Below are 18,990 nucleotides of genomic sequence, written 5' to 3' on the forward strand. Positions count from 1 at the left end.
TGCTCTTTCACAGCAGAAACCCAGCCTCAGAGGCAATTCCAAGAATTCAGCTTCCCAGATCATTAGATGAAATAACACAGTTGCACTCTCTGATGGGAGTGTCCCTGTCTTGCAGGGGAAAGCGTTCATCAGTGCCTTCTACAAGTCAGTGTCCAGAAAGGGCCAGTAAGGTTGTTCTCAGGAAAGATGCCAGATTGTCTTTTCCTGGGGAAAAGGTACCTGGAGAAAAAGGGGGCAGAGGTACATGTGAAGAGTCCTAGGTTTTAAATAAAGAAAACGACACATTTTCATATATGAAAATAAAGAGTTAATATGAAGTCAAGCATAAGAGAAACTGTTCCTGAATCCTCTGGCCCAGATGTATAACTGATATAAATAAGATTAGCTTCACTGACTTCAAACCACAATTTACGCCAGATAAAGTTCTGGCTGACTTATTTTTCCCCCCTTAATTCATTAAAACAATTACATGACAGTATCTATAGCCCTACCTTCAGCAACAGGTGAGCAGACAGCATTCTCTAACAATGACAAGAATCCATCCTTTCCTAAATAGCTTTTAGTTTTAAAATGCCCCATTGAGTGTTTTCTTACCCACGCCATAGGACAAACTTCTTCCAACAGGGATATTCCAGACTGCTGGAATTACTCCAAACACATTCAACCGCAAATGACAGTGCAATCATTCAGTATCCCTCTGACCAAACTTATATATACATACCATACACTCCTCTGCCAGCACAACGCTAACTGTCACATTTTCATGTCATTCCATATAAACAGACCCTTTTCCTTTTTTAACTGATTTTTCATAGTGAAGAAGTTGTTTAAATTGATTCTTTTGAGTGGGGGACACAGTCAGAGATTGCATTTTACTTATACAATGAGAGCATCCTATTTTAAGATATTTCAAAGAAGTCCTGTGGTTTATCTACTCACAACATGATGTCTGACTCGATCTGCCTCCTTACTGCATGACGGTCTAATTGTTCTGCACTTTCTCCCACTTGGAGAGGGACCAAAAGTCCACTGACTTTACCACAGCTCCAGCTTTGGGTCAGGACCTCATTTCATAAGAAATGGTCTGTCTGCAGCAGGATTTACTGCTGGTGGAAACTGCTATTCAGTGTGGCTATGGATGTCACAATCTGGTCCTGAGTATTTTTAAATGCATTCTTCCCATAACTTTTCATGCGTGTTCAGAAAAGTTTGAGTAAAACCTTCAGAAAAGATGATGCTACAGCAAGCTACTGCAAAGAATACCACAGTAGAGAGTGTGTCAGTGTTATCAAATAAAACAAGACATACATCTGTTATTTAAGTTATTACAAAGCATTTGGTGTCATACTCAATAAATAATACTCCAGGAAGTTTAAATGTTACCCTGATGGACAGTTAGCAAAGAATAATTTTAAAATGAATAGCATATGTGGAGAGTATCTGATGGTTTTCCACTCTGAAAACTGAAAGAGAGCTATTTGTGCCAGAAATTGACACTCTTCCAGTCATCACCGTGCTAGGGTAGCTGTGCTCCAATACAGTATACAGTGTGCATAAAATATTCTCGCAGTTAAATGTGGGCCAGAAGTGTAGGAGAGAAAGAAAAAAAAAAAAAAAAAAGAAAGAAAAAAAAAAAAACAGCAATGTAGTTAGGAATTCCAGGCTGCTGGTTATTAAAGTGCCCTTCGTTCACCTGCTACATCCAAATCACAGCGCGGTGATTGGCGTTTGCTCTTGTAAGCGGGCATTGTGTAAGCAGTGGGCAGCTGGAACCCTCCGAGAATCTTCACTTGTCAGAGATGAATCAATCATCTCAAAAGATGTCAGCATCTGCCCAAACCATTTTATATTAGAATAAATGGCAGATGGTGGTGTTTTTATATTTAATCAGTTCCACCAAATGCAGTTTCATCTCTTATAAAACTAAACCATCTGCAGTGTGTAGGTGTACAAATCTAGCTAAATGCCCACTGCAGAGCCTTTCCTCTTAAAGGTAAACTGTACATGTTTAACATTCGTGGATGCTAAGTTCAATAAATTTCAAAAGCTTTAACAAACTGCTCTGTTTTTATAAATACTTTTTTTATATTTTTATATTTTAAATATTTAGTATCAGTGGTCTGTGCCTACCTCTCACTTCTGAATCTTATGTAAACTGCTCATACTTGACAGTATTAAAATACTTTCTATGAAAGATCATTCCTCCCTTCTTTCTATAAAAGTGTAAAACTCGGGTCCAGCCTTGTAAAACACTGCACAGGAAGAAACTCAGTGACTTGTCCAGTACAGAAGACCCCAGCTGTGGTATAACTCAGAAAAGAAAAGATCATCCTTGCAGGATCAGATCTGAAAGTCTTGATCTTAGTACGGTTTTATCTTAATTTTAGCAAGGCTTTCAACACTGTCTTCTAGAGCAGCCTCATAGACAAACTAAAGAAGTACAGACTGGATAAATGGACAGTGAGGTGGACTGAAAACTGGCTGAACTTTTGGGCTCAAAGGATTGTAATTAGTAGCACCAAGTCCAGATGGAGACCAGTTGCCATTACCACAGAGACTGATACTGGGGCCAGTGCTGCTTAACTTTTTCATCAGGGACCTGGAACACGGGACAGAGCTCACCCTCAGCAAGTCTGCAGATGATACACAATTGGGAGGAGTAGTTGGTACACCAGGTGCTTGTGACATAGAGATGATCCAGAGGGGACCTCAACAGGCTGAAGAAACAGCCACAAACTGAAATACAAGAAATTCCATTCAAACATAATTTATATATATATATATATTATTTTTTTTTTTACTGTGCATGTGGTTGACCACTAGAATAGGTTGCCAGAAATGTTGTGGAACCTCCATCCCTGGAGATATCCAAAGCTGGACTACATGCAGTCACAGGCAGCCAGCTCTGCTGCTGACCCTGCTCTGCACAGGGAGATCAGAGTAGGCAATCTCCAGGGGGCCCTTCCAACCTATTTAATTCATTCTGTTATCCTGTGGAAATTAAGTGTTCTTTAACTTTCCCTTTTTTTTTTTTTTTTTTTTCCTAGTTTCTTCCTGTGTGGCAGGCTGTTGCTGTCAACTTCATGGAGACACCCATGATACCAATATAAATTTCCCCAGCACCACCTGGGTGAAGCCTGACCAACAGCAGGTTAGACAGCTGATTTCCTACAGTCAGGCGGGATTTGATGGGAGCGAGAGGAGTAACAATAAAGCAGCCACACATCTTAGCACTGACTTCAGTCTTTGCACTTTTTCCATTTCATTCAGTCAACACCAATGTTGGTGCACAAAAACTAGCACAAATTAGAACTACTGACGTATACTGGACTCTGCTCAGATTTAAACTAATAGTGAAATCACTTGGAAGGTCTCAAAGTTCCCAAAGTTTCATAAAGAAAAATATCTATATTCTCTACGAGAAAGAATTAGCAATCCAACAATGGAAAATATTAAGCATCTATCTAGTTATCTAACATTTCAGCAGCTTTGGAAAGTGATCTAAAAATAAAAACTTGCCACAAGTTTAGAAAAAAAAAATCATTTGCTCTGTCATAAATCTGCAGCACTAAAAGTAACATTTTCCTTAGCACAGTGTCAATAAATACAGTGTCAGGCTTTTGTGTATCATTAAATAATGTACTTTTCAACCCAGCAGAGGCTATACCTTGGGGAATGGCTATAGACTACAAGAAACCAGGGAGAGGGAGGAGAGGAACATTCTATATTTTTTCTACTTTTCTATATTAAAAAAAAAAATAATAAATGAGACTGAAACACCCTTATAAAGCTGCCACCCAGGCAGTCCCTGGAAAGGCAGGCACAGAACATGTGAGCGAGGGCTGCAGCCCAAGGTTTGCAGGGGAACAAGCTGCCCGCAGAGGCTGGACACCCCAACAGCATTGGCACGACAGGGACAAGACTATGCCAAGAGCAGCTGGCAGGGAGAAGGGCTCAGCTCAGAGGGATTTACACCTCCCACCTTACACCCCACGCAGGAGAGGAGCAAAGCAGGGCTTGTAGTTGAACAACCATTCCTTCCTGGCGTTGTATCTAGGACAGTGGACTTTGCTCAAGGTCACCTCCTAGGGCTTTCTTCTGGTCCCCAGGGAACGAGCAGAAGGAGGTATCTCAGCCGGGAAGTAGGGCACCCATCTAGGTTATCACAGTGGTTTCCGTTTGCAGCAATTCATGGAAAGCTTTTCTTCAGTTTCAGCCCAAGTGCATTCACAAACACTCCACTCGGGTTTCAGTCTGAGCTTGCCTGTCAAATACGGCTCATTTGAAACAGTTACTCCTGAAACTCCTGCTTGCTGCATGAAAGTGAAAACTGTTCCTATGCTGCATTGTTTAAAAAGTTGTCTTTTTTTTTTTTTTTTTTTTTTTTTTTTTTTTTTTTTTAATTCTGGAGAGCTCAACACTTATTTTTGAGTTACTAATTAAGTTTTGGGCCTTGAATTCCCCCTAGGTCAGTCTTTTTTCAAAAAAAATTTTAGGAGTCATCCAGTACATGCCTATTCACCTTACCAAATCCTAGTTTCTGTGTGGGAATCATTTGTACTTTCACATCAGGCTGTTTTCACCACAACTTGCTTCAATACAGTTTGTGTTAATAAGCAGGAAAAATCCATCTTTGAAAATGTTTCCTCTGAGGGTTGGTGTCTGGGCACCACAGCAGGGCAAAGAGAGGGCTAAAATCTAGGAAAAGTCAGACTGTCTGCACTGAGTGCTAGAGCTGGAGCCTGGGAATTTTCCTAGAGGCAGAAGAATGAAACAGAGCATTGATACAATCCTACAGAAGCACATACTTTCCCTTGATAAAATCACACAGATTAAGAAGCTGGGGAGGGCAACTTAAGCAACAAAGAAATCAAGACAAAGAGATGGAGAAGGCAGTGGGCCAGGGAAGGAAGTAGGAACCAAATGAAACCAAGCCTGTGAATCAGAGAAGCTGTACACCACATGAGGACTGTGGGCTCCTGAGGAGGTTCTGATATAGACATGAGGAACCCCTGAGCATGGGGAGACAAAAGGCAGAGAGTGTACATATGATTTCTTCTTTTGAGACAGAGAAAGATGCATATACACACATACAGATTTTTGTACATAAGCACACATTTAGCGTTCATAAATTTGCATACCATACATATATATGCATCCATGCAAGTGCATGGATGTGATATTTCTTGTGCTATTTCAGTAGCAATCTGACTGGTGCGCAAAGAGCGCAAAGAGTGTTTGCCTGTTTGCTATCAGCTGCCACATCCCCGAAGAATAAATTGTAAACTCACTTTTCCAGTAGGACTGACGTTCTCAGAAAAGATGAGATGACGTTAGTCAGGAGCTTGGTGGGGAGGCCAAAGGGGCTAATACAGCTGTGAAAGCATAACAGGCAGACAGGCTGTTTATTGGAAAACCACCAGAGAAGCCAAGGAAAGAGACCATGCCACAAACCACTCATTCAAAATGGAGCTTGGGAGTGCACCACAAGCATGAAAGCATAGCTTAGCTTAGCCAGGGGTGCCCTACCAATGCTGTGACACTTTTGAAATGATAGCTTGATATTTGTATGAAATACTTACTTGATTCATTCTAACTGGCAGGAAAATCATTGGTCCAAAGGGAAAGTCTCTGCATTATTAATTTAATAATCAAAAACGTTATTCAGAATTTCCAAACAGATTTTTTTTTCCCTCCCAGAACTGCACAAGTGTATAAACACTTCATCTACAAAATCTATGTGTTTAGCTGCAAGGGACTGCTATAATTATTTTAGCTGTGGATAACACCATGAAGTACTGTATCCAGCCACTGTCCTCAGATCATCGAAATTAACATATATTCAGAGATTTTATTATGGTCTACAGAGATTCTGTATACGCAGCTTTCAAAAATGCAGCACCACCAGAATAGTACTGATCTTAGCCCACCCAACATACATAAATATACAGCATCTACGGCAAAACAAAACAAGCTATTCCGTGACTTAAAGGCCTAATGTTGCTAAATGCAGAAGGCAAGAAAAAATGGTAGGCAGGCAAAAAAATATTGATATACTGATATATATAGGTTGGTTTTCTAGTGAAAACCCATGCCAGAAACAGAAAGTACATGATAGAAAACACAAAGCCCCAGAGGCAGGGGATGGACATCAAACTGATAAATTGGTACAGGAAGGTGCCATGGCAATAAAGGCAACTTCTGAAAGGCCCTGAAGTTGAGCTTGGGAAGCTTTTGTTTGATGTAGCTGAATGGGAAGCCAATGAGTGGCATAAAGGGAAAGCAAAACTACTACTGGATCACCTCATCTACTGTCATGTCAAGTCTCTATTCAATTCACAGCTTACAGATTTACCAGCTAGCACATTCCTGACTGCAGATTTCTAACTGAGCCAACTGTGCAGAAAGTTTTCAGTTTGGCTCTACCAATAACGCCGTTTTGTTCACAGAGCAGAGAAATGCCGGAGGAGAGAGCTCTCGTTTTCTGTCACTGCCTTTGCATGACATTCAACACGCTGAGGGTGGCATCCTTACCGAAATGCACCATGCTTTGTGCAGCCCTGTGAGGGACCCAGATGCAAAAACAACCCCAGGGTCCTGTTCTTCAGATAGCAGAGACCAGATTCGTTGTGGTCTTGAACAATTTTGCCACTGGGGACAGGAAAGAGGATGGAGCCAATTAATTTGTACCAACAACGTTGCTTCCCAGCCTATTTATAGTGTGACATTAACAACCCTGGAGGACACAGTATTTGACTGTCCAACTTGGAGAACATAGCTGGAAGGGAAGGAGGGGAAGGAACAGCAGAGGTAATGGAAATCATAACAACATGTAGGTTACAGAGCCATGAAAAGTCTCTTCTGTAACTGAGGAAAATGCAGCAAATAGGAGTAGAGAAGGTGGGCATAGGGGTTCGGGGCATGATCTTCAGTTAGTCACACCCAATTAACACAAATGAACTCCTCTGAGAGAAGTAGAGCTGTTCTGCATTTACACCAATATAAATGAGAGCAGAGTCTTACCCAACATGATAACTACTTCTGCTGATGATTTCTTTTGGTTTGTTTCTTTCTCACCCCACAAAATGCTGAAAAATGGGCAAATGAACATGGAGCTCTCTTACAATAAATTGGATGAGTGAACAGAGGAAAATCAATTTCTTTATGATGGCTCCTACTATGAACAAAACCAGAATGCCTAACGAGTGCTGGAATGATAGATGGAGTTTGAGGACAGAGTCTATTATTACATTATGTTAAACTAAAACAGCTTTGTTGACTTCAATACATTTATTCCAAATTTTGCACAGATAGAGATTGTGACTGGAATATATACAGTATACAAAGTTTTGGAGCAAGTTCTGGAAAGTAGGGGCTTCCTGCTTCCTTGACACTGAGAACTAAATTGGACCAATCACCAGTTGCTCAACACATCACGAAAATCATCTAACATTGCTATCAATAGATATGCCAGATGAATTAATAGAAAAAATCTCTAATTTATGAGGTTTAAAAAATAAATTCTTACCAGGGTTAGAACTATGGAGAAACTTTGCAAGGACATTAAATAAGTCATTTAAAAATAGTAAAAACTTGTTCTTTTCCATTAAGTGCAACTGACCAGTAGAAGACATGTCTATAAGACGTTCTCTAGCTCACAGCTTAATTAGAAATTAAAATGAATGCCATATGCAATAATTATGACTTGTGTTCTCAAATCTTTTTTTTCATATATGTTCCTTTGAAGCAATAGTTTGCTTACCCTGTTTCATACCTTTTATAAGTATTAAACAAAAAAATAGGAGTATACATTATTACAAACATATCCAGACTCTTGTTCTGAAGTCATGCTTCCAGGGATTTAGAAGGTTTCAGGTGGGCTGTCCAAAAGGATCATAGAATCATCTAGGTTGAAAAAGACTTTTGAGATCACCAGGTCCAACAATCAAGCTGACCTACTGAGTCCCATCACAAAACCATGCCCCTTAGTGCCACAGGATCCTCCACATTGCAACTGGACAGCCCACCTTAAACCTTATAAATCACTGGACTATGATAATAACGTATCAGAGAGATATTAAAGGCAGCAAATATCACCTGTATTAAGGCCTAATCAAGGCTTTCAAATAATCTTTCCTGTTGCCAGACTCTTACAGTATTGCCCCTGGCAAATCTGAAGATAGGCACCAGACCAGAAACTGTTCTTATCTGGAATACTAATTTCTACAATGCTCCATTCAACTAATGAACTTCTTTTGTAATAGAACGTGTTCATGTCAATGCTAAAAAAAACATGTATACATTTCAGGAGCCATCCTGACTGACATTAATATGGAGCATTGAGTCACAAGAGGAAGTTACCATTTGTGGGACATTCCTCATAGTGCACATTTTGGAGAGTAGATAAGGATGATTGGGTTCTTCAGTTTGCAGTGGCTAGAAGATAGCGATGTTTCTGGTCTGCAGATGGCAGGGGAGGAAGAGAGATACTGCTGCTGTCAATGGCATGTTGAAGTGAAACGTGTCCCATGTTCAGACTGCAAGCATCTTTGTGGAACAGACCTTGCACAACTCCAGTAACAGCTCAGCCGAAGATGGTATTTCTTATACATATTAGGGTTGACTAACAGGGCAACCTCCACAGCCCTGATTTCTTACATTTCTTTTCCTGACAAGGAATAAAGGAATGTCTTTATTCCTGATCCCTTTATTCTGACTCCTTATGTCTTTATTGTATCCTGCAGCACAATACCAGAGGAATAGTGGAGCACAGCACAAAAACTCAGTGTATTTATTTGCTCTTTTTTTATTATTACTATTTTTTACAGAAACAGAATCTTGAAAAAGAATGACATAGAAAGGGAATATCTATCTGCAGGCATATAGGCATAAGACAGACCCTGAGGGCTACAAAGGACTGCAGTCTTTTTCTGAATTACAAATATTTCAATGTTTCAATATTTTTGACGCTGAAATATTAGTATTTCAAAAAAAAAATCTTTTTATATATCCAAATGTTAAAAACTAACATTTTTGCTTAATTTATACCTAGTCGCATCCCTAGTTATTATTTAACAAAGGGTTCTAAAATCTCCTGCTAACTGTTCACAAGTAGTCATGGTTTCCAATGACACCTTCTGTGCCAGTCCCCTCCTCAGTAAAAATGGAGAAATCTTGCGCTATGAACCAAGTCATCATGACTGATTTCCCCCAAGTTGAAACCTAGTTTTGCTAAGCACATAAACCTACTTTTAATTTTAATCTCTGTTCCTGGAGAAGGTATTGAAAGGTAAAAGTTTTGCTGATTAGAGGTTGCCTTAAGCACATCTTCAATGCTTTGCTGAATCAAGTCACAAATGCTGATTAAGATGGAAAGCTAACTCTTATCACGAGGAAGTTGAATAAAATCTTAGAAGACATCTACTTTTTAAGGTCAGATTCTAAGGCCTGATATTCACTCTCTATCTGTAACATCTCAGAAAATGTATGAACACATCTGACAAACCAGGATGCACGTTTGTTGGCCACTCCCGGTTACTAGACAGGCTAACAGATTTGTATCAGACACGCATGTGCATTTCCTGGCTCCCCTCAGTAAGTGACCTACTTGAGCTGCCTGTGTGGAAGGTTATGGTTTAAGAAGCTAAGTTTGTGAATTCCCCTCCTCGTGCAGCCTGCAGACAGCAGTGCCCATGAAACTCCTATGGATCATTTCAGCGGACGTCTTGAAAGGGTTTGTGCATGCCAATATCTACCTGAAAGTAAAACCACACCATTAGAATAAATTCAGGACATTCCCTGTCAGCTACAGAATACAAAAAGTTCTCTTGTGATTTTACCTCAGTGCAATTCCCATTGGCTTAATGAAATTATAGACAGCAAATCATGGCAAGGCTGAATTCAAGATTTGCAGGGAGGCAGTCAACATACCATCCCCGCAGTAGGAAATAAATATGCATCAGCTTTGCAGGAGACCTTTGTACATAGTACAATGCCTCCTAGATTATTGAACAGCCTTTCCTATCACCTACCACCTATATTATAAAATACATGCTGCCTCCCGTCCTCTGAGCACAATTTGAGGAGCAAAATCACTTCTCTTTCTGTCAACTCCAACTAGGCAATGAAACTTGTTATTACCTCCCTCCTCACTCAGCCTCCTTGGAGAGCAGTGTTCAGATTTCTTTTCTCCATGGTACTACATCAGTCACTATTACCAGCCTTCAGCCTTTGCTGGATCTATTACACATCATTCTGTAAAAATGTTCACAAAGATTGCTTTCCATCCCAGGTCAGGATTCGATGCATATCAAGAAGGCCTATAAAAGGAATAGAGCCGTCAGACATCACGTCATGCTGAAACAACCCCAAAAAACAAGTCGGCTTTTTAGAGGAGACAATGGGCTTTGAACTTGGTAATTACCAGTTACTCCTGATGACTGTACATAGGGAAACCCACAACCTCTTCTGTTCATGGAGGCTGCAGATGTAAACCCTTCATTATTGTTGCTGCTATACAAATGTTCTTTTGCTTTTCCGTGTATTTAACCTTTATAATGGCAAAGAAATTCAATCTTTAAATCTGCTTTAATTATATTTCTTCTTGACTGTTGTAATAAGGTCTCTTGAGTGACATCTTTATTTGTGTAAAAGGCAAAAGAGTTTGCAAAAATGGGTTTTAAAACACTACCCTGGCCCACAAAAGTATTTCTCTCACAGGACACAATAGACAGAGAAACAATACAGTGTTTGCCTAGGAAAAAAAGCCTAAAAGGGAAAGAGTTTTCAGGGATCTAGTTAAAACTCAAAGTGTTATGAAGATTACAGATGGCTCTGCAACCTGAGAGGGCTTCACAACATGGCAGACCCCTTTCAAGACTATCTAAATTGCCTCTAGTGTCCAGGACAATATAAGATTCATAAGGCACAAAGGCATCTTTGCTCATCTCCTGTTAGATGTGTTTTTTCTGGTGCCATTTATAAAACCATAAGGTTCCACTCGTAAAATTACCATATTTTGAAAGATATTTAAGCACCCCAATATTCAGAAAATAGAAGCTCAAATACTTTTAAAATTTGGGCCCATTAGCAACTGGAAACATGGTCAGATTCAAGGAATAGGTAAATGCAATTTCATTCACTTCTTTTTTTCTCTTTTAATCATCAATATATCTTTTTTCATATATTGGTCTAATTTAGACTGCAAGCTCTACTGAGCAGAAATATACTTTTACATGTATAGAATGCCCCATAAATTAATGGCACTAAATGTGTTTTTATAATAATAAGTAAGAAAAAAAAAATCAATGATTCGGTGAAATGATACTTTCCTCACACTAGCAATTGATATTAATGCCTCCAGCAATAGCTGATGCTGGCTATCAATATCAGAGTCTCAGAAAGATCCTGGAAATTGTGCTCATGTGTTTCTACAGTGCTTGCATTTTTGGACTCTTGGAAAGTAATTGAATTGTGATAAAGCATTGCAATACAAGATGTCTCTTGGTTCCTTGCTGACATGAAGGCACTCTGCTTATCAGTGAATTAAAGGCAACTTTTTACATCCGCATGGATAAATCATTGCTGATATATTACCATTGCATAAAACGGCTAGGATATGTGCAACACACTCAGCTTTTGTTTCATTATAAAATTCTTTGAACAGCGATAAAACTGCTGTACCTCCCTTTATATAGGCCTTTTGTCCTCTCCCAGCTTTTCTAAGTGCTTCTCTGGCCCACATTGCAGGACACACAGTGTGGTTTCAGGCATATAGTTTGCTCCAGTGGTATGTATGCAAAATGAATGCAAAACATGCAGCCAAGATAAGCCCTGGCAGATCTGGAAAGCAGAGCAAAAGAGATCATTTTGCTGGTAGATCATTACCTTTAAAATCTCATCTATTTGGTAATTATACCACTAACAGAGGGAGAATTTTTTTTATTTTTTTTTACTTAGAGATATTATCCTGTAATCATATATAACTTTCCAGGATGCCTAGTGCCTGTTTGAATGCTCAGAAATTAATTGTTTTATTCACCTATTTACACAGGACAAGGCTGCTAAATAATGAGACCCATAAACCTTCATAATTAAAGAAAAAATATGGCTAGCGTAGAAACAGGCACAGCCTTTGGTGGCATAAAAGGACACCTCTAGCTAGTTAACAATAGCCAATGCATTCCTGATCATAAGTGCAATGATTTTAACAGCTGGTCTCATAAAATAGATCCCCAAATTAATACATTTAAGGCAAACTTGAGTTGCTAGATTAGGGCACTCTGCTCAAGCAGTGGGAGCATTCGTTAAATTGCGCATCAGATACCTATTGTCTGAATGTGGTACTGATAGTCACATTGTAAATCTGATTCTCTAATATTCTTGGGATGCAATACACTGCATTTTTTTCATCATTTCCTCTACATGTAAACTGATCTCTTGCATTGAAGCAGTACTATTTAAAACAAAAGGATTTGATTTATAGCCAGTCCCCAGCCTCATAAATCACACCTGCAGTGTGGTGCTCTGAGCTCCCTGTGTTCTGCCAGCATTTACCTTTTATAAATGATTTGGGTTTACCTCCCATTGTGATGGAGTCTAATACAATTGCATTCTTTTCTCCCAGCATTCACTCTTGCTGTTGCTTATTATTCCCACTGGGAATTCAGTCCTAGTTTTTGCAAGCTTGTCAGGGGGGAGGGGATTCTTCGTGGTGTGTTCTTTTTTTTAATTAAGGAACATCGAGTTATAAATTTATGTTCACATTCTGTAGCATTTTCTATCACTAGATATACTGTGCAGTGACTTCTTTCCTCCCCATTGACTACGCTTATATTTAAGTTCCCATTTGCTAGGCTAATGATTTGGAACTTAAGCAGGACAGTAGCTTGAAATGTCCAACACACTGAGCATTTGACCTTCAGGGTAACCCAAGTACATACATCAGCCACTGCACAGACTGCATAAGGACCTTGAATTCTCACTTTAAAAAAAAAAAATAATCAAAAATAATGTTTTGACACACACACACACACCCCCCCCCAAGGTGACTAAAGTCCAAGGATTTTCTACTTAAATCTCAGAATCTATGAGTGCCCAAAGATTAAGTGCCCAAAATATACTTATATAATATTTTGCAATTATGTCTCTACTTTTCAATCATATTGCAGTTCTAGTTGGTTAAGCACAGTTCAGAAACTGGGAGATACAAGACTTGCTCCTTGAAGCTGGCAGTCTGAAGTCTTCATTCAGGGAATCATTTCTAAGTCATGGCATCATTTAACTGAGATTGATGGAATCTGTGCACTTGATTTCCCCTGTACCAAAACAACAAATGACTTAATTTGTTCAATTAATGACCATCATTACTGTCATTTTTATGGTTACAGAATACTGCTGCTATCATACCTACAGCCAACAAAGAGTTAATTATAGTCTGAGATTGGTAAAAGCCACAAAATCAAAGTTATGTTTCTGTCACGGATATTCTATACAGCTTTGGTTCCGTTTTGAGTCCAGCCTTACAAACTTTTAAAATGGAGTCTGTTATTTGATGAGATGGTTGCAAAATTTAGACTTAAGATTTGGATGACTGTAATGTGTGTCAGCTGAGATCAGACTCAGACCTAAAGTAGCTGGAAAAACATTTCTGAAATGAATAGTCGTTATTCAGAAAAACTACTCCTTTTCCAACATAACTCACAGGTGGACTGGAATAAGTGGACCTGTTCCAGTTCAATGAAGGATTAAGTTAAACACTTCTATTTTCAAAGTAGATTAAGTGAAACAAGAAGACATTTTGATTCCCGAATTAGAAGTGTCCACACATGGACTTAAGCAGGAAGAGCTTCTGCACTTGAAATGCAAGCCTTACTTTCATCCAAATTAACTTTCAAATAAAGGCAGAACGCCTTGAATTACTGAGTCCATTGTCTGTAAACTCATATAAAAGCATTTTTATGAAAAGTGGTCTTCTCAAGTTCATAGTGTGGGCATAAAAATAATCAGTTGTAACAGTTCTTGCTAGGTAATGACTAGCCTAATTTTTAGAACCTATTTTGGATTTACTATGTCTGATGTATAAGAACTATTGATTCCAATAACTGCTTCCAAAAAAGAATTCAGCAAATTCAAATGTTCTGAACAACTGTTTTAATTTTCCAGTAGTTCAAAACCAGATTTTCTTCCAAGCAAAAAAAAAAAAAAAAAAAAAAAGGCATCTATAAATTGACTCATAATTACTGAGAAGCAAATACCACTTTTTAATGCCAACATTTGTTACCTCAAGTTTCAGTTTCTTGGATTTGTAATCCAAATTTGAGAGAGCCACGAGAAGAGACGGTAACTCTGCAAATCCATTGTCCATCTGATATTTCAACTTGTTGTGGGACAAAGTAGTAAAACAGTAGAATGCATGAACCTCCTCACTCTTTGGAATTATTCTTTGATTCACAAGTTAGTTTTACTTTGGAATTTAACTGTGGCAAAGTTCAATTATGCAAATCCTGGTACACATGCATAAGGCTAAATTAAGTCTTACTGTCTAGTCTTGTGCTGCCCCAAAAGCAACCCTGCAAAGTGTGTAACTCCATGGACTGTTGCAAGTCCTCCATTGTGATTTGTTTTTTGTAAGTACCGTCATATATTCAGCCTCCCATGAAAAGAGGTCTAGGATTATGGGCTTCATTCTGAAGTAGCTTCACATGCGCTACATCCACTGAAGTATTAGAGAACTTTATTGTGGGCTCAGTCTAAAGGTACTTCAAGTGCTTTTCATCCAACTGCATGTTAGGCATCATAGTCATGACATACAACATATGCTTATACACTGGTTTCAAATAGCCCTAAAATTCCAAAGTTTCTTCTTGAAGGCAGTGTCTGTGTATAAGGTCTTCTCAAAAATAAATCTGCAATAAAAAAAAAAAAATGCTGTATGTTATGTAAAAAAAGATTTTTGGTTGAATATGTGAAGTCTATGTTGTATGTCATGTAACAAAAAAAAAAAAAAAAGACTTTTAGTTCAATATGTAAAATCTACTTTTCCATCAAAGGAGTCATTTGTGTTAACTTTGAAGCTTGATTTAAATATTAACAAATCTGCAAGATTCTTTGTTGTCTTTACACAAAGCAAAAAGACATTAAATGTGCCCCACAGTCTACCATGAATGTAAATTATTTTAGTAAATGTAGATATGTTTTAGTTAATTGTTTTGTTTATAATGTGTTGCAGCAACTACATGCTATATCTGGAACACTGATAAACTCATCACTTCTTGGATACTGGCACAACCAATTTAAAGAGGACTTTAAATTTATGCACACTAAATTTACATTTGCTCACACAACTGTAACAGCTGGAAATTTGCAGTTTGATTTGCATACAAAGCTTTGACTCCTTCATGGACTGCACTGAAGACTAGTATCTACAACTCTACTGGAAAGTTGGCCCCCTGTGATTCCTTACATGCTAGTATTTTGGACATGGTCCAGCCAGCTGGTTTCTGAGTTCACATTTATATCACAAAAAGTCTTGCAATCCATTATGTTATTGGAATCCAAACGCCAGCACCAAATGCTTCTGTAATAGATCTGATAGTTTGAAAATACATTGAAATATCCAGACCTAGCAAAATAGGAGTGGCAATTTCCACTTCTCCTGCAGCCTGTTCACCCCTGGGAGAAATCTATATTTAAAAAAAAAAAAAAAATCAACCAAGCAACTTGCAAAATAAATACCTGATAGAGCCATTAATATGCAATAATAGTCAATATGGATGGCTTTCCTGGCAGTAAACTACTAGCTGGAGGAACCATTAACTTCAAGAAATTTTAAAACATAGGGTGCAATATGATTCTGAAAGCACTTATTCACATTATCAGTCCTTATTCTAACAATGTAATCCTGATTTGTGAGAGCCAGATTTACTCATTAAAGTAATATCCTATGCAAGTACCATAACATACTTACTGTTTCTTAGGTACATTAATAAAGTACTATTTCTAGATCATTTGTTAAAGAGTTCTGCAAATACTTCTTAGAAAACAATTTTTAAAAAAGGGAAAGAAAAAAAAAATATTTTGCTTTCTTAAGAGCTTCAAATTTTAAAGCTGAGCTATACATTCCCAGTAATGGTCTTGCTTCAGTACAGTAAGCAGGAGGGAAACAGGACTTGCTCTCAACATTTCAATAGGCTTAGCACTTTCATTAACTAAGTGTTCCTCCACTGGTGCTCAGTTGGATACTTTTTTTTTCTTTTTCATTCTGAGAAAAAAATAATTCTTGTTCGTGGCCCTACAATTGATGTCATCACTTTGCAAAAATACGTACACAACTTTACTATTTCTCCCCTGTAAACCCTAGCCACCTTTCTCTGGATGGGTCAAGTGGTTGCAAACTACTTATCATCATCCTAGATCATTTATGCAAAATTTATGCATCATCACTGACCTGCCTCTAGAAATGTGATATTTTTGGTTTATACAGAAAATCCTGTTTTTTAGAAGAATTCTTAGAATGACAGAAGTGATTGCCAATGCAAATAACAATCAAATGTTTCTGCTGCAAAAGAAATTACTTATTCTCAGATGTAACATCAATCTCATCTTATCTAATTGCACATGTGGAATAATTCTCTCGATGCCACAGGTTATTCTGCTTTCTTGATCCTTCATGAAAACGATTGGTATGCTCCCCAGAACAGGTCTTGAGACATTTTTAAGGAAAGCACTTTGACAAAGAGAGAGCAATCTTTGAAGAAAAAGAGCTTATAGAGAAAAAGAATTTTCCTTAAATGCAAAGGAGGTAGAGAAGGGTAATGTATTTCTCAAAGGCTCAGTAATGGAATGCACAGCTTTGCACTCCTAGGTGGCTAGTTCAGATATAGCTGAGGTTGTCAGTCATCAGAAGTGGTAAGTCTAGGCTTAGATACTGATAGGCTGCAAATATCCAAGAGGCAGAGTAATTATTTACAGCAGCACAGGAGACTGAGTGGAGGGAAAATAAGGAGAAATTAATGTTAGCTTTCAAAATTACATGAAGACACATCTCTAGATAGAATACAGTTAAGAGAAATCCTATCTTCAGGGTGAGGTGGACTAGTGACCTAACAGTTGTTTTCTACAAGATGCTTTCAGATCTAATATGACTATTGCTGCACTCAGGTCAACTGAAAATTTTCCCTAGACTAACTTAGAAGATTGCTGCTGTCCTTCTTTCAAATATTCATCAAAGCTCCTCTGTCACACAATCCATAAAAAATTAATCATCTATGGTAGCTAGGTTCAGAATGGCTGGCAAGGTTCATTATTAAGTCTTTTTTAATTAAAATATGACTATTAAATTCAATACTTAAAATGTCATTGCTATGTTCATTATTTTGAAGTTATTCCAAGTGTCACTGAATCTCAATGATTATAGAGCTAACCTGTATATTCTATATCACCATCAACACCATTGCTTTTGCTTTTTATTGTCTTCTTTCAAGTTACATGTAGCCTCTTCAGGCCTGGGGCTATGTCATCCTATCAACTAACTAGTACATTGGATTCTGATACTGCCTGGGCTTTCAGGACACTGCTGCAGAACAAATCGCCATCATGATCAATATCTGGAGAGCTATGACATTGCTAGATGAGAGCTTGGCTCAGTGACTCCATTAGCACCATCAATACACATCTGATGGCCATGAAAGCAGCTCTGTGATGTAGTACAAGTCACTTCAGAAAAATCATTGACTGACTTAGTACACAGACACAGAACTGACAATTAAATGAACTAACAGCTTCAATTTACTTGCTGTGATCAATTCAAGCTACTGTGTAGTCATGTGGGGTAAGGGTAGGAGCAGCATGACCACGCCTGAACCCCAGCTTCCATTTTGTGACACAGTCCCCCAACAGAGAATTTTTCTGTCAAGGGCAAATAAGACATCTTAAAAATTATTTTTCAAAGTTAATCTTAAAGGTGCTCTTTCAGACACAAATAAAAATATTTTGGCCAAAAAAAAAAAAAAAGTAACAATTACATGAAACAGCTGTTGAGTGGGCAGCAGATACTGTTTACAGTGGGCAAGGAAACCTCCTTCATCTTGAACAGTCTACTGAGTATTCACAGATAACCCATACCTGGGTCTGACTCGTTGCTGTTTCACTTATTGGCTATTTAAATCTGTGCAAAGAGCATGAAACTTGGTCACTCTGTGCAGACTTTTACAGCTACTTTGCACCCCACGGAGCAGCTCCACAGTGCCAACGCAGCAGTTCTTGTGCCATTACTTGCAGTAAAGCCTACATTTACAGTATGTTTTTCCATGCTCCTCCTCATCCACTGTTTTTCTTCATCCTGGATACAGGAATGGTTTGTTTACTTTTCATATCCTATCCTGTCTGAAAAGGGTACAACACTCTTTAAAACTGATAGAACAGTAAGTTGCACTGAAGTGGCTTTCTGAAACTCATCCAAGTTCTTCAGCACAATTGATGCTGTTTCCTTTTAACATAGATGTGGCAGAGTTGAATAGACTCCCTGGAGACTCCAGATATTTTCAGTAGTGACAAGAGCCCATCCCAAACATAACTTTCAATCTGTTCATCCCTCCTTGAATACTAAGTAGAGCCTTTTCCTCTTACAATGTACCAAAACTGTGTCTGTAGATCAAAACACCTCCAGCACTTCAATACCACCTGACTTGCTTTCTAAGATATGCATATTAACACCACAATTATTCCCATTGTTAGATGTAGATCAATCTAAAAAGACTGTGCACTGCCTTTTATCTGACCAGCATAGGAAGTTCCACTAGGAGATGCACATTCGTGTCAGGGGCAGCACAGAGCATCTTGAAATTTAAAAGAAACTAATGAAGAAAGGATTCAACAGAGAGAACAGTAGAGATTTTATGCAAGCCAGAAAGTGTTGGAGTCCTAAAAAAATAATTATTAAGTTCTAAAATAAAGTGCCAACCTTATAGTAGATCTATATAACAACATGAG

At 38.3% G+C, this 18,990-nt stretch overlaps 1 long non-coding RNA gene across 1 annotated transcript; it reads right to left on the reverse strand.

Annotated features, from left to right (window-relative positions):
* Window positions 1–14,237: 14,237 nt before the first annotated feature.
* On the reverse strand, window positions 14,238–15,683 carry LOC140002032 (uncharacterized). Its single transcript, XR_011807888.1, has 2 exons — window positions 15,623–15,683; window positions 14,238–14,906 (listed from the first exon to the last, which is right to left on the reverse strand). It is a non-coding gene; the product is annotated as an uncharacterized lncRNA (long non-coding RNA).
* Between the last annotated feature and the right edge of the window lie 3,307 nt (window positions 15,684–18,990).

This window comes from Anas platyrhynchos, chromosome 3 (assembly GCF_047663525.1).
Source record: "Anas platyrhynchos isolate ZD024472 breed Pekin duck chromosome 3, IASCAAS_PekinDuck_T2T, whole genome shotgun sequence".
Lineage (NCBI taxonomy): Eukaryota > Metazoa > Chordata > Aves > Anseriformes > Anatidae > Anas > Anas platyrhynchos.